The 14,671-nt window shown below is 42.8% G+C and overlaps 1 protein-coding gene across 1 annotated transcript in view; it reads right to left on the bottom strand.

The window, feature by feature from the left end:
- The window catches only part of ABCB7 (ATP binding cassette subfamily B member 7), a 140,884-nt gene that overhangs the window by 30,737 nt on the left and 95,476 nt on the right, over nucleotides 1-14,671 (bottom strand). The gene's annotated exons all lie outside the window — the stretch shown is intronic.

The raw sequence follows: 14,671 nt of genomic DNA, 5'->3' as shown, positions 1-14,671 counted from the left end.
CATACATTCAAGATAAGTTAGTCAATCACTCACATTTCACATTTTCTATAAAGTTATACTGTTAAAAACACTAAACATCATTTAGAAAAAGGAAGTTGGTAAAGCTGGCCGTTTTCTTTGAAGAAATTAAATTCATATATATTAATAATGTGAAAACAATTTTATAAGACTTAACAAAAACAATGAAATCCCAGTTGTTAGTTCCATTATTATATCATTAATCTTTGATAAACAGAAAGAATATGGTCAATAAATCTAAGATTAGCTACAACTGACAGGAACTACGTAAACCTTACCAATCAAGATTTCAAATGTATAAAAATGTCTTAGCATCCAATTAGGTACTGTAACATTTAATACCATTAAAACAAACAGCAGATGTTGGAATATTTTTAAAACTCAATGCTATGGAAAAAATTGCTTAAAACTTTAAGATTTATAACTTCCCAAATATAATTGTTAGGGGTCAAACTCTGGCCATGACAGGCTCAGCAAGGTATATTCGGCACAGGACCTAAGTCATGTCTTCCTAACAGAGCATCCTTTGACCAAATTAGGAAAACTCCCCATACACACCAACCAAAAGAGACAGGATATGCGCTCATCCCGCCTGGCCAATCATGTAACGCCAGCTATCCCTGTAATTGAGACAAAGAACTGCCTGTATATAAGCAGCCATACTCCTTTGTTCGGGGCTTTTGTCGGATTCCACTGTGCGGGATGAGACTTGGGCGCTAGCGCGCTAGAAATAAAACTCCCTTCCTGCCTTTGCATTACTGTGGTGGACTTGTTCTCTCGGTCGGTACGGAGATACGGGCTCGGCGCTTAACATTTGGGGGCTCGTCTGGGATTTCCATCCGACCGGGGAGAATAACTCTCCTGGTAAAAGGGAGTAACCTCGTCAGGAGATATGAGCTCTGAACACCGGTGTTAATTTTGGATTGAGTTCAGCGTAAGGCCGAGGCCCGGTATCGTGCCGGGAGGCAACTGGCTCTGGTTACTAGATAAATCCAGCGTGAGGCCGGGTCCCCGGTAACGTACCGGGAAGGCAGCTGGCAGAGGCAAGTCCAGCGTGAGGCCGGGTCCCCAGTAACGTACCGGGAAGGCAGCTGGCAGAGGCAAGTCCAGCGTGAGGCCGGGTCCCCGGTAACGTACCGGGAAGGCAGCTGGCAGAGGCAGGTCCAGCGTGAGGCCGGGTCCCCGGTAACGTACCGGGAAGGCAGCTGGCAGAGGCAAGTCCAGCGTGAGGCCGGGTCCCCGGTAACGTACCGGGAAGGCAGCTGGCAGAGGCAAGTCCAGCGTGAGGCCGGGTCCCCGGTAACGTACTGGGAAGGCAGCTGGCACTGAGGACGTCCTGACGGTAAGACACTTAAAAAATGGAAAAGAGGTTTCTAACAGTGTAGGGAGGATTGTTGAGAACTGGAATTTGTTTGTGTATCATCCCTGTGTCTCTGTGTGTGTGCCAGCACTGTCCTTGTGAGCCTTGTGAGTCTCATTGTTATTTGTGTTCCTTGTGGCCATGGGGCAATCTACTCCTACACCGTTGTCTCTGATAACTGACCACTTCTCTGATTTCAAGTCTAGAGCACAAGATCTATCATTGCTGGTGAAGAAAAGCAAGTTAGTAACTTTTTGTTCTGCCGAGTGGCCTGCTTTTGATGTCGGCTGGCCACAAGAAGGCACCTTCAGCCTGCCTACTATTCGAGCGGTCAAAGAGAAGGTGCTCACTCCAGGTCCTGCCGGGCACCCAGACCAAGCTCCCTAAATTCTGGTCTGGCAGGATCTAATGAAAAACCCGCCAGGATGGCTTAAACCCTTTGTCCTTGCTCCTCCCAAACCTCCCCGTCCCTCCTCCCCAACTGTAACCTTGCCAGGCCCACAGGTGCTAGTCATGCAAGCTTCCGAAGAGAAAAAAGAAAAGAAGGATGAAAAGCAGCTGAAACCAGTGTTCCAGGAATCTTCTCTGTATCCTAATCTGATAGACCTGGAGACTGAATTGTCCCCACCCCCTTATGCGGATCCACATCCACCCTTGCTTCCACAGGTTCCACAGGTTTCATCGGGAGAAACCCAGAGGGGAACCAAGCCTTCGGCTCCTCTCCGAGAAGGAAGCCCCGCCCAGGGAACTCGGGGAAAGACGAGGGGAATAGCCAACATGGCGGAGGAAGAAGACCGGAAGTTCCCTCCTCCACTGTTCGGGCATTTCTGGTTTGGGCGGGGCCAGCCAGGGAGGATGGAGAATGGACATATCAATATTGCCCCTTCTCCACTAGTGATCTTTATAACTGGAAGACCCAGACTCCTTCATTTTCTGAAAGACCGCAGGGACTTATTGATCTTTTAGAGTCTATTCTTTTCACTCACAATCCCACTTGGGATGATTGTCAGCAATTGTTACAGGTGCTTTTTACTACAGAGGAACGCGAACGGATCCTGTCAGAAGCCCGGAAGAATGTGCCCGGGATAGATGGGAGGCCCACAATACAGCCTAACTTTACTGAGGAAGGGTTCCCTTTGGTGCGGCCCAGCTGGGACTTCGAACGCGCTGAAGGTAGGGAGCGTCTCCGGGTGTACCGCCAGACTCTTATGGCCAGCCTTAGAGCGGCCGCCAAGAAGCCAACAAATTTGGCAAAAATAAATTCGGTAAGGCAGGAGCCAAATGAGAGCCCAGCAGCTTTCCTTGAAAGACTAATGGAGGCTTTTAGACAATATACCCCTATGGACCCACAAGCAGATGAGTCATGAGCAGCTGTTATGTTAGCATTTGTAAATCAGGCAGCCCCCAATATTAAAAAAAAGCTACAAAAGGTAGAGAGGTTAAGTGAGCAATCCCTCCAGGATCTAGTGAGGGCAGCAGAGAGAGTTTTTAATCATAGAGAGACCCCGGAAGAAAGAGAGGATCACATTAGAAGGGAAGAAAGGGAATTTAGAGCTGAAAAAAACCATAGAAATCAAAAAGAACTGGCCCAGATATTTTTTGCTGGGGTTAAAAACAAGGGCAAGGTCCAAAAAGGGAAAAAGATGGACTCAAAAATTGAAAAAAAAAAAAAAAAAACCAGTAAGGCGTAAACTTGAAAAAAAAACCAATGTACACTTTGTAAAGAGTTTAGACATTGGAAAGATAAATGCCCCCCAAAAAAATCTGGAAGAGAGGCCCAGGACCTCCAAGAACGAGACCCCTTCTCCAGAAAGTCATATCCTCTATGCGGGAGAGGATAACGACTAGAGGGGTCAAAGCTCGGCACCCCTCCCTGAGTCCTGGGTAACCATAAATGTGGAGGGGAAACCGGTTGGCTTCATGGTGGACACAGGAGCCCAGTACTCAGTTCTAAACCAAAAGGATGGACCCATGTCTAAGAAAAGCAGTTGGGTGCAGGGAGCAACTGGGACTAAATGATATGGATGGACCACAAAACGGCATGTAAACTTGGGGGCCCACCAGGTGACCCACTCTTTCCTGGTGATACCTGAATGTCCGGCACCCTTGCTAGGAAGAAACTTGTTGTCTAAGGTAAATGCCCAAATTCATTTTGACCATGGACAGGTGTCAGTCCTGGATGGGACCGGACATCCTCTTCAAGTTCTGTCTCTGGCATTAAACAATGAATACAGACTCTATCTGCCGGAGGCCCCAACAACAATAAGCCCTGATGTACAGTTATAGGTTCAAAAATACCCTCAGGCCTGGGCAGAAACGGCAAGGATGAGACTAGCCAAACAGCGGCCTCCTATCATCGTCGAGCTAAAGGCCAATGCTTTTCCGGTGAGGGTAAGACAATATCCCATGAGTCAAGAGGCTAGATAAGGAATTACACCTCATATACAGTGCCTCATGAAAGCAGGGATCCTAAAAAGGTGCTGGTCCCCATGGAACAGTCCCCTGTTGCCCATGAAAAAGCCTGGGGGAACTGATTTCAGACCAGTTCAGGATCTCCATAAAGTCAACAAACAGGTGAATGATATTCATCCCACGGTCCCCAACCCTTACACACTACTAAGCAGCTTACCTCCAAACTATGTCTGGTATACTGTCTTAGACTTGAAAGATGCCTTTTTCAGTTTGCCCCTCGCCCCCGCAAGCCAAGAGATTTTTGCCTTCGAATGGCAAGAAGACGGTGGCCAGACCCCCATACAGCTGACATGGACTCGCTTACCACAGGGTTTCAAAAATTCGCCCACGCTGTTCAATGAGGCCCTGGATGAAGATCACCGTGAATATCGGGTTGAGCACCCTACTATTGTTTTACTGCAGTATGTCAATGACCTCATGCTGGCAGCAACTACAGAAACAAGCTGCCAAGAGGCAACAGGTGATCTTCTTCAGACCTTGGGGACTTTGGGTTACAGGGCCAGTGCCAAGAAGGCCCAAATCGCCAAACAAGAGGTCACATACCTCGGTTACAAAATAAAACAGGGCCAAAGATGGCTAACACAGGCCATGAAAGAAACCATTCTCCAGATCCCTGAGCCAGCTAACCCTAGAACTATGGGGTATTGCTGGTTATGGATCTTGGGGTTTGCAGAAAAGGCAAGGCCCTTATATGAAGAGACAAAAGAAAATAAAGACTAAAAATGGACTGAGCCAATGAAAAAGGCCTTCCAGGAGCTAAGGCGAGCCTTGCTGGAAGCTCCTGCCCTTGCCCTCCCTGACCCATCTAAGCCTTTTCAATTATTTATAGATGAAAAAACGAGGTATAGGAAAAGGGGTACTAACACAGAAATGGGGACCATAGAAGCGGCCTATAGCTTACCTCTCCAAGAGGCTGGACCCAGTGGCAACAGGGTGGCCACCTTGTCTCCGTATTATCGCGGCCACCGCCCTCTTGGTCCACGATGCTGATAAACTGACTTATGGACAGAAACTCTTGGTCTACACTCCTCATGCCATAGAGAGAGTTCTAAAACAGCCCCCAGGTAAATGGATTTCTAATGCCCGATTGACACACTATCAGGCCTTGCTGCTCGACACCCCACGGATACATTTCCAAACGCCTTGTTCTTTAAATCTGGCTACTCTTTTGCCCAATCCAGAGGGGGATGGCCCCCTCCACAATTGTGATGAAATACTGGCCGGGGTAACAGCAATACGAAAGGACTTAACAGATATGCCACTGGACAACAATGAACTAATATGGTTTACAGATGGGAGCAGTTATATAAAAGATGGACAGAGACGGGCGGGAGCCACAATAGTAAATGACTCTGGACAGACAATATGGGCTGAAGCCCTTCCCCCAGGCACCTCCGCACAAAAGGCAGAATTAATTGCCCTAATTCAAGCACTAGAGAGGGCCAAAGGAAAGAGAATAACCATTTACACTGACAGTCGCTATGCCTTTGGCACGGTGTACATCCAGGGCTCTATATATCGGGAACGGGGGTTTTTAACTGTTGAAGGAAAAGAAATTAAAAATTTGCCTGAAATCCGTAGACTTTTGGAGGCTATGCAGATGCCTCGGGCTATGTCAATAGTTCACGTACCTGGACACCAGAAGGGTAAAAACCCTACGGCATGAGGAAATCGCGCCGCCGACCTGGCAGCTCAAAAGGCAGCTGATAAAGACTACATCACCCCTGTGCTGGCGATAGGACTTCCCCCTCCAGGTATGAGAACCTTGCCCCCGTCCCCCGAGTATTCATCTTCTGACCTTCCCTGGATCCAGGATAACACCAACCTTCAAAAAGGTGAAGATAGATGGTACCGAGACTTAGACGGCTACTTGATACTCCCCACCCATTTGGGATGGCAACTATGTGAACGTTTACACTTGACTACTCATCTGGGAAAAAAAAAAAAGACTCTGAAGCTCCTTCAAACTGCACGACTGTGATTCCCCCGGCACCAAACAGCTGTAAGAGATATAATGCATGCTTGTAAGGCATGCCAACAGATAAAACCAGGAAAAGGACAACATTCAGGACTGAGGTATTGAGGAGAAGGACCAGGGCAACACTGGGAGATAGATTTCACCGAGGTAAGGCCAGGCAAATATGGTTACCGGTACTTGTTAGTCTTGGTAGATACCTTTTCGGGGTGGGTAGAAGCTTTTCCTACAAAGGGAGAAACCGCGATGATAGTGGCGAAAAAGATTTAAAAAAAAATAGTTCCCAGGTTTGGTCTGCCAATGACCATTGGCTCTGATAATGGACCTGCTTTCGTGAGTCAAATAGTTCAGAGCCTTGCCCTAGCTCTGGGGACCAAATAAAAGTTACGTTACATTGTAAATACAGTCTACAGAGCTCAGGGGAAGTTAAAAAAAAATGAATCGGACCCTAAAAAACTAACCAAATTGGCTATAGAGACTGGTGGGGACTGGGTGACCCTCCTTCCCTTCGCTCTCTTCCGTGCACGTAATACTCCTTATCTACTTAATCTAACCCCATTTGAAATTCTATATGGGAGACCTCCCCCTGTCTGTCCAATCTTAGAAGAAAAAAAACTATCACCCCCCACGTTGAAGCAATTCCAAGAGGCCTTGATGGCCTTAGGTAAGGTGCATTCTCGTGTTTGGAAATTGCTTCGAGAAATAAACATAGGTCAAAATAAAGGGACTATCCCCTCCCATGATATTGGCCCAGGAGATTAGGTATGGGTCAAAAGGCACCACACCAAGGCGCTAAAACCTAGATGGAAGGGTCCTTATGTTGTTCTTCTTACCACCCCAACTGCCCTAAAGGTCGACGGTATCAGGCCTTGGGTGCATTGCAACCATGTACGTCAAGCCACCCCAGCAGAAGAAGAAGACGCCAAAAAAAAATGGAAAGCCTCTCTACACCCGTCCAACTGAGGCTCCGCCACCAACAGGACCACGACAAGTCGTCCGGACCGTCCTGTAGATGACCATGCTGCTTTGCTCTGAGGCTGCCGTCGTGAGCCCGCATCAACCAGTCAGGATCACCTGGAAGCTGCAAAATGGACTAACACGTGAGATGCTCAACTCAACCACTGCAATACATCCACCAAATACATGGTGGCCAGACTTGTACTTTGATCTTAGACCAGTAGTAAATATGCCTTGGGCTAGGGGTTTTCTCTGGATGCAAGGGTTCTGGGCATGCCCAGGCCACCAGAAAACTAACTGGAAGACTTGTGGGAAAACACAAAATTATTTTTGTAAATCATGGGATTGCGTTACTTCTAATGATGGGCCTTGGCACTGGGAAATACACAAAAATAGTCAGAGAGTCTATGGCCAAGGTGAGAGAGGGACTAACCCAACGTAAACGAGAACACAAGGCCCAGCAAGGGTTGTTCAAGTCCTGATTTCAACAGTCCCCTTGGTTGACTACTCTGATCTCCACGTTGCTGGGGCCCCTGCTAATGCTTTTACTGATGCTAACTTTTGGTCCATGTATTATTAATAGACTTATAGCCTTTGTAAAAAAACGTATAAACACAGTGCAGCTGTTTGTGCTTCGGCAACAATATCAAACTGTGTCTCAAAATCAAGAGGAAGATTCCTCTATATGATCTAAGGACAGGGGGGAATGTTAGGGGTCAAACTCTGGCCATGACAGGCTCAGCAAGGTATATTCGGCACAGGACCCAAGTCATGTCTTCCTAACAGAGCATCCCTTGACCAAATTAGGAAAACTCCCCATACACACCAACCAAATGAGACAGGATATGCGCTCATCCCGCCTGGCCAATCATGTAACGCCAGCTACCCCTGTAATTGAGACAAAGAACTGCCTGTATATAAGCAGCCATACTCCTTTGTTCGGGGCTCTTGTCGGATTCCACTGTGTGGGATGAGACTTGGGCCCTAGCGCCCTAGAAATGAAACTCCCTTCCTGCCTTTGCATTACTGTGGTGGACTTGTCCTCTCGGTCAGTACGGAGATATGGGCTCGGTGCTTAACAATAATCTAATAAATAGTTGGTTTCAAGTAACATAAAAATTTCTAAATTCTGATTCCCATATAATCATATATTCTTAGGCATTTTGCTTCTACTTGAAATGGTCTCTCTGCTCAATTTACCTCTCCACTTTGTTCTTCAAAACCCACTTTGCATCTCATTCCCATCATGATGCCTTCTCTAAAATCTGCAGCTCTTTTGGCACTTTCTATTTTCTAACCTTTCTTTTTTTATAGTTTAAAGCACAGCATTTGTAATTTTTATCATATATTTATCACTCACTTTATCTCCAGGTGCATGTGTATGGATAACTCAGTGGAAACCTTCTGCAACAAACAAACATTTTGTAAAAATAGCTATAGGGGTAGCAATGGTGCCTAGGTACCTATCACAAATGTGAGAGCTGAATGAAATGGGTATTACCTCTAAAACTGAGAAAACTCAGGTTCTATGATTTTTAATGAGTTGTTTAGTAAGCAGCTTCCCTGGTGGCTCAGAGGTTAAAGCGTCTGCCTTCAATGCGGGAGACCCGGGTTCAATCCCTGGGTCAGGAAGATCCCCTGGAGAAGGAAATGGCAACCCACTCCAGTATTCTTGCCTGGAGAATCCCATGGACTGAGGAGCCTGGTGGGCTGCAGTCCACGGGGTCACAAAGAGTCGGACACGACTGAGTGACTTTACTTACTTACTTAGTGAGCAGCAGGGCTGGAATTAAAATCCAGGTCTACTTTGAAATTCAGATTTTTTTTCCAGTATACCATAACCATATCAGCAGCTTATAAGGCAGGGCGAATAGTATTTAATTACTTTTGTACCTTAAAATGGCTGGAGAAGGAAATGGCAACCTACTCCAGTATTCTTGCCTGAAGAATCCCATGGACAGAGGAGCCTGGCAGGCTATCGTCCATGGGGTCGCAAGAGTTGGATAAGACTTAGTGACAAAACCACCACCACCACCACCACCACCCTAAATGGATACTCTTAAGTGTAATACTTAAACCAGTTACAGCTGGTAACAGCTGAAAAGTATTTAAATAAATTTGCACAAGTAATTTAAATAAATTTGAACAGATTCCAGGTTTTCTGTATAATAAGGCTAAATCCCCTCACTTGCATTCCAGTATACCAGGGACTCTTTGGTGGCTCAATGATAAAGAATCTGCCTGCAATGCAGGAGACATGGGTTCAATCCCTGGGTCAGGAACTTCCCCTGGAGAAGAAAATGGCAACCTACTCCAGCATTCTTGCCTGAGAAATCAAATGGACAGAGAGCCTAGAAGGCTACAATTCATGGGGTTGTAAGAATCAGTCACAACTTAGCAACTAAAACACCACAACACTTTTGAGTGCAAGAAAGAGTAATAGTTACAGCTAGCATGCAATTCTCACAATGCGTAGCCTATTATATCTTTGCCATACTTAGAGTAAATTGTCACCGAAACTAATGTATCACCAAGAAAACTGTGCAATTTTATTTTTTTTGAAAATGTATTTACATTTGGTCAAATTGAGAGCATCCTTATAAGCATATAAAGAATTTGAATGTCATCTGTCTGTAGTTAGCACAGTGCTAAGTACATACACTACTGGTAATGATAATTGTTGATTACTGTCAGTTTTCCCATAAAAGTAATTTTTAAAAGAAAAGGAAAAACACTAAAGAAATGGAAAAGATCACATGTAGAAGACCATTAGTATACCATTACATGTGGTTTCCACTGATCTTGTGATATCTTGAGGATGTGTTCAGTTGCTCAGTCATGTCTGACTCTTTGTGGCCGCATGGACTGTAGCTTGCCAGGCTCCTCAGTCCATGGAATTTTCCAGGCAGGAATACTGGAGTGGGTTGCCATTCCCTACTTTGGGGGTTTTCCTGACCCAGGGATCAAATCCATGTCTCAGGTCTCCCTCTTTGGTGGGTAGATTCTGGGACTGAGGGTGGTAGTGATGGCAAATACTGATTTCTCCCTAATATTCTGCCTTCAGCAAAACTAGACTTAAATAATCTCAGACAACTGTGATTTTTTAACTTTTCATTTTGAAATAATTATAGGCTGACAGGAAGTTGCAGAAGTAGTACAGAGACTCATAACCCTTCACCCAGCATCTCCTAATGATGGCATCTATTACATAGCTTTAGTTCAATATCAAAACCAAAAATGTACATTGGCACATTGCTGTTAACTAGGCTATAGAACTCGTTCAGTTTTCATCATTTTTAAATGTGTATTAGTGTGTGTGTGGTTTGTATGTGTTTTCTATATGGTTCTATGCAATTTTGTCCCATGTTCAAATCCATGTAATCATCACAACAATCAAGACATAGAACTGTACCATCACCACAAAAGAACTTCCTTATGCTACTTATTTATATTCCTTCATCAAAGATGATGCATCTATCAGTAGCTCATCTCTTTTTACTGCTGAGTACTAGTCTGTGGATGTAGCAGAATTTATTCAACCACTCATTCATATCTGAAGGATATTACAGTTGTTTCTAGTTTGGGGCTATTATTAATAAAGATGTTATGAACATTTTCATACAGGTGGTCATATGTTTTCATTCCTCTATGATAAATGCCTAAGTGGGTAATTGCTAAGTCATACGGTAAGCCTACACTGAACTTTTTAACAAACTGCCATATTCTTTCAAAGTGGCTGGTACCACTTTATATTACTACCAGTAAAGTATGAATGATCCAATTCCTGTGCATCCTCACCAACATTTGGTATCATCCCAGTTTTTTTAAATTTTGAAAATATTTTAATAGGTGTGTAGTGATATTTCATTGTGGTTTTAATTTGCATTTCCATAACAGCAAAGATGTTGAATATCTTTGCATGTACTCTCTGTGATTCATATATCCTCTCTGATAAAATATGTTGGTGTCTTTTGTGCATTCTATATTCGGATTGTTTTTTGCTACTGAATTTTAGGAATTCTTTATATTCTAGATATAGCCCTCTGTTGGTTATGTGATTTATAAATATTTTCTTCCAGTACATAGCTTGTCTTTCATCTTACTGAGGCACCTGAATTCCTACCCCACCTAGAGTCATGAGTCCCTTTCCCTAGGAAACAATGGAGGCCAAGGTAAGAACCAGGACTTTCAAACCCATTTGTAGAGCAGTGCCATGAGAGGCCTGCTAAATAGAAAGATTTAAATGAGATCCAGTCTCATGGTACCCCAAATGCCCAGGTTTTGATAAAAAAGTCACTCATCATCCCAAGAATGCCTAAGATAGCAACTTGAATAAGAAAATGCAATAGACAGAAATATTAGAACTACCTGACTAGAATTTCAGAGTAGCTATCATAAAAGTACTTCAAGGAACATTTATAAACATGCTTAAATCAACAAAAATAGAATGTCTCAGCAAATAGAGATAAAAGAAGCAAATGAAAAAATCTGAAGCTGAAAAATATAACTGACATAAAAAAGCCTGAATGGATGGGATCCATGGCAGAATGAAGAGGACAAAGGAAAGAATATGTAAACTTGAAGACAGAACAATAGAAATTACTGAATATGAACAACAGAGAGAAAACAGACTTAAAAAAAAAACAGTAAATAAGACCCATAAACCTAAGGGATCATAAGAAAAGATCTAGCATTCCTTTTCAGAGTACCAGAAGAATAAGAGAAAAAGTGTGAAACTGGAAAATGTATTCAAAGAAACAAAAACTCCTCTAATTTGGCAAAGACAAACCAAAGAATTCAAGAAACTGAGCAACCATAAATAGGGATAAATCCAAAGAAATCCACACTTAGACACATCAAAATTAAACTTCTGAAAGCTAAAGACAAAAAACTACTAAAAGAGCTAGACACAAATAATACATTAAGTATAAGAGAAAAACAATTTGTAGACAGATTTCCAGGGAGGCTAGCAGGAAGAGACATTTTTCAAGTGGTAAAAGAACTGTCAACCAAAATCCTATCACCACAAATTAGCCTTCAGAAATGAAGGGAATAGCAACACATTCTCAGAGTAAAGAAAACTAATAAGAATTAATTAACAGCAGACCTGCTCTAAAAGAAATGCTAAAGGAAATTTTTCATATTCAGGGAAATGCTAATAGAAGCAGTATGAATCCCAGAACATTAGGACTGAAGGAAAAGTAACAGAAATGGTAAATATCTAAGCAAATATAGTAGCAGATTCTTAAGTTCTAAAAATACATTTGATGGTTTAAAGCAAAAATTAAAACACTGACTAATGGGGTTTTTAGTGTATGCAGATGTAACACATATAATGATTTGTAAACATAAAGGGGGTCTTAGAGGGTGGTAAGGTTTTTACATTTCACTTGAAGTGATAATGTACTGATTCTAAGTAGACTGTGAAAAGTATATTATAATTCCTAGAGCAACTACTAAAAACTTATACAAAGAGATAGACCAAAAGGCACAAGAGATAAAATGGGATAGTAAAACCTGTTCAAATAATGGAAAATATGGTAGGAAAGGTGAAACAAAGCAACAAAATAAAGAGACAACTAGCAGAAAACAAATAATAAAACGGAAGACCACTAGCTATGACATGGAAGGAACCTAGTTGTTCATCAACAGATGAATGGATAAAGAAGTCATTGTACATATATGCAATGGAATATTACTCAGCCATAAAAAGGAACACATTTGAGTCAGTCCTAACGAGGTGGATGAACCTAGAGCCTATTTTACAGAGTGAAGTAATTCAGAAAGAGAAAAACAAATATCGTGTATTAATGCATATATATGGAATCTAGAAAAATGGTACTGATGAACTTATTTGCAGGGGAGTAACAGAGATGCAGACATAGAGAACAGATTTGTGGACACTGGGGGAAGGAGAGGGTGAGACAAATAGAGAGAGCAACATTGAAACATGCATTACCACATGTAAAACAGATAGCTGGAGGGAATTCCCTGTTCCCAAGGAAGCAGTTCAAATCTGGTGCTCTCTAACTACTTGTGGGGGCCGGGGTGGGGGGCAGGTGGAGGGAGGATGGAGTGGGATGTGAGAGGGAGGTTTAAGAGGAAGGGGACATATGTACACCTATGGTTGATTCATGATGATATATGGAAGTAACCAACATAATATTGTAAAGCAATTATTTTCCACTTAAAAATAAATAAATTAAGATAAACAAACTCAACTCAGGTCAGCTCTCAAAAATAAAATGGTAGCCCAAACTTCGAATACATCAGTAATTACCAATACAATTATCATTATAATGAGCAATATAAATAAACAATTATTAATGTATCAATAAACAAGCAATTAACAACTGGAAACCAAAAATTTTAAAAATTTACAACACCCTTCCCCACAAAAACAGATCCTTAAGTATAAACCCAGGGTTTCTCAACCTTTACTACTTTTAGATAATTTTTTCCTATAGGAGGGGCTGTTCTATGTACTTCAGGATGTTTAGTGTCTAACCTCTACTGACCACAAGCTAGCAGCACTCCCCAGCACTGCATAAATGTGACCAATAAAATGCCTCTAAAGTGTTAAAGTGTCAGTCACTTAGTTGTGTCCAACTCTTTGTGACCCATGGACTGTAGCCCACCAGGCTCCTCTGTTCATGGGATTCTCCAGGCAAGAACACTGGTGTGGGTTGCCATTCCCCTCTCCAGGGGATCTTCCTGACCCAGGGATTGAACCTGGGTCTCCTGCACTGCAGGCAGATTCTTTATTGTGTGAGCTACCAGGGAAGCCCTAGATACTGCCAAATGTCCCCTGAAGAGCAAAATCAGGGGAACCACTGATCTAATCAAATATGTACAGGATCTATATGCTGAAAGCTACAAATACATATGAAATAAGTTACAGTAGATCTAAATAAATGGGGAGATATACTGTGTTCATCAACTGTAAGAATCAACATAGTAGGGGGCATCAATTTTCCCCAAATTGGTCTAGAGATTTATTAAAAATCCATTTAAGAGTCCCATCCAGCTTGTTTGTAGCAATGATTGAAGAAAAGAAACTAGAAAAGCCAAAATAATTTTGGAAAAAAAATCAGAAGAACCATACTACCTCTCTTTAAGACATACAATAAAACTACAATACGGAAGGCATTGTGGTGTTGATGAATGGAGAGACACATAGATCAAAGAAACAGAATTCAGAAAATGATGACATACAACTATCTATCTGAGAAAGAATAATGGCTCCCTAAATATTTCCATGTAGTAATATCCAGAACCTAGAAGATGATACCTTACATGGTAAAATGGACTTTGCAGATGTGATTAAACTAGAGAATATGAGCTGGGGAGAGTATTCTGGATTATCTAGGTGGGCCACATAAAATCAAAAAGGTCCTTATAAGTGTGAAGTAGGAGGACCAAAGTAAAGAAAAAAACGGTATGACTATAGAATCCAAGAGTTAAAGAGTAAAGAAGACTGAAGATGCTGTTAGCTTTAAGATGGAGAAAGGGGCCTCAAGCCAAACTATGCAGGTGACTTCTAGAAGCTAGAAGTGAAAGTGAAAGTCATTCAGTTGTGTCCGACTCTGGGACCCAGTGGACTATACAGTTCATAGAATTCTCCAGGCCAGAATGCTAGAGTGGGTAGCCTTTCCCTTCTCCAGGGGATCTCCCAACCCAAGGATCAAAACTGCAGTGGATTCTTTACCAGCTGAGCCCTAAGGGAAGCCCCAAGAATACTCGAGTGGCTAGCCTATTCCTCCTCCAGCAGATCTTCCCAACCCAGGAACTAAATGGCGATCTTTTGCATTGCAGGCGGATTCTTTACCAACTGAACTATCAGAGAAGTCCAGAAGCTAGAAAAGGCAAGGAAACTGATCCTCTCCCAA

This window comes from Oryx dammah, unplaced genomic scaffold (assembly GCF_014754425.2).
Source record: "Oryx dammah isolate SB20612 unplaced genomic scaffold, SCBI_Odam_1.1 HiC_scaffold_23, whole genome shotgun sequence".
Taxonomy (NCBI): Eukaryota; Metazoa; Chordata; class Mammalia; order Artiodactyla; family Bovidae; genus Oryx; species Oryx dammah.
The sequence above is the reverse complement of the archived record's forward strand: the minus strand, read 5'-3'. Positions and strand labels throughout refer to the sequence as shown.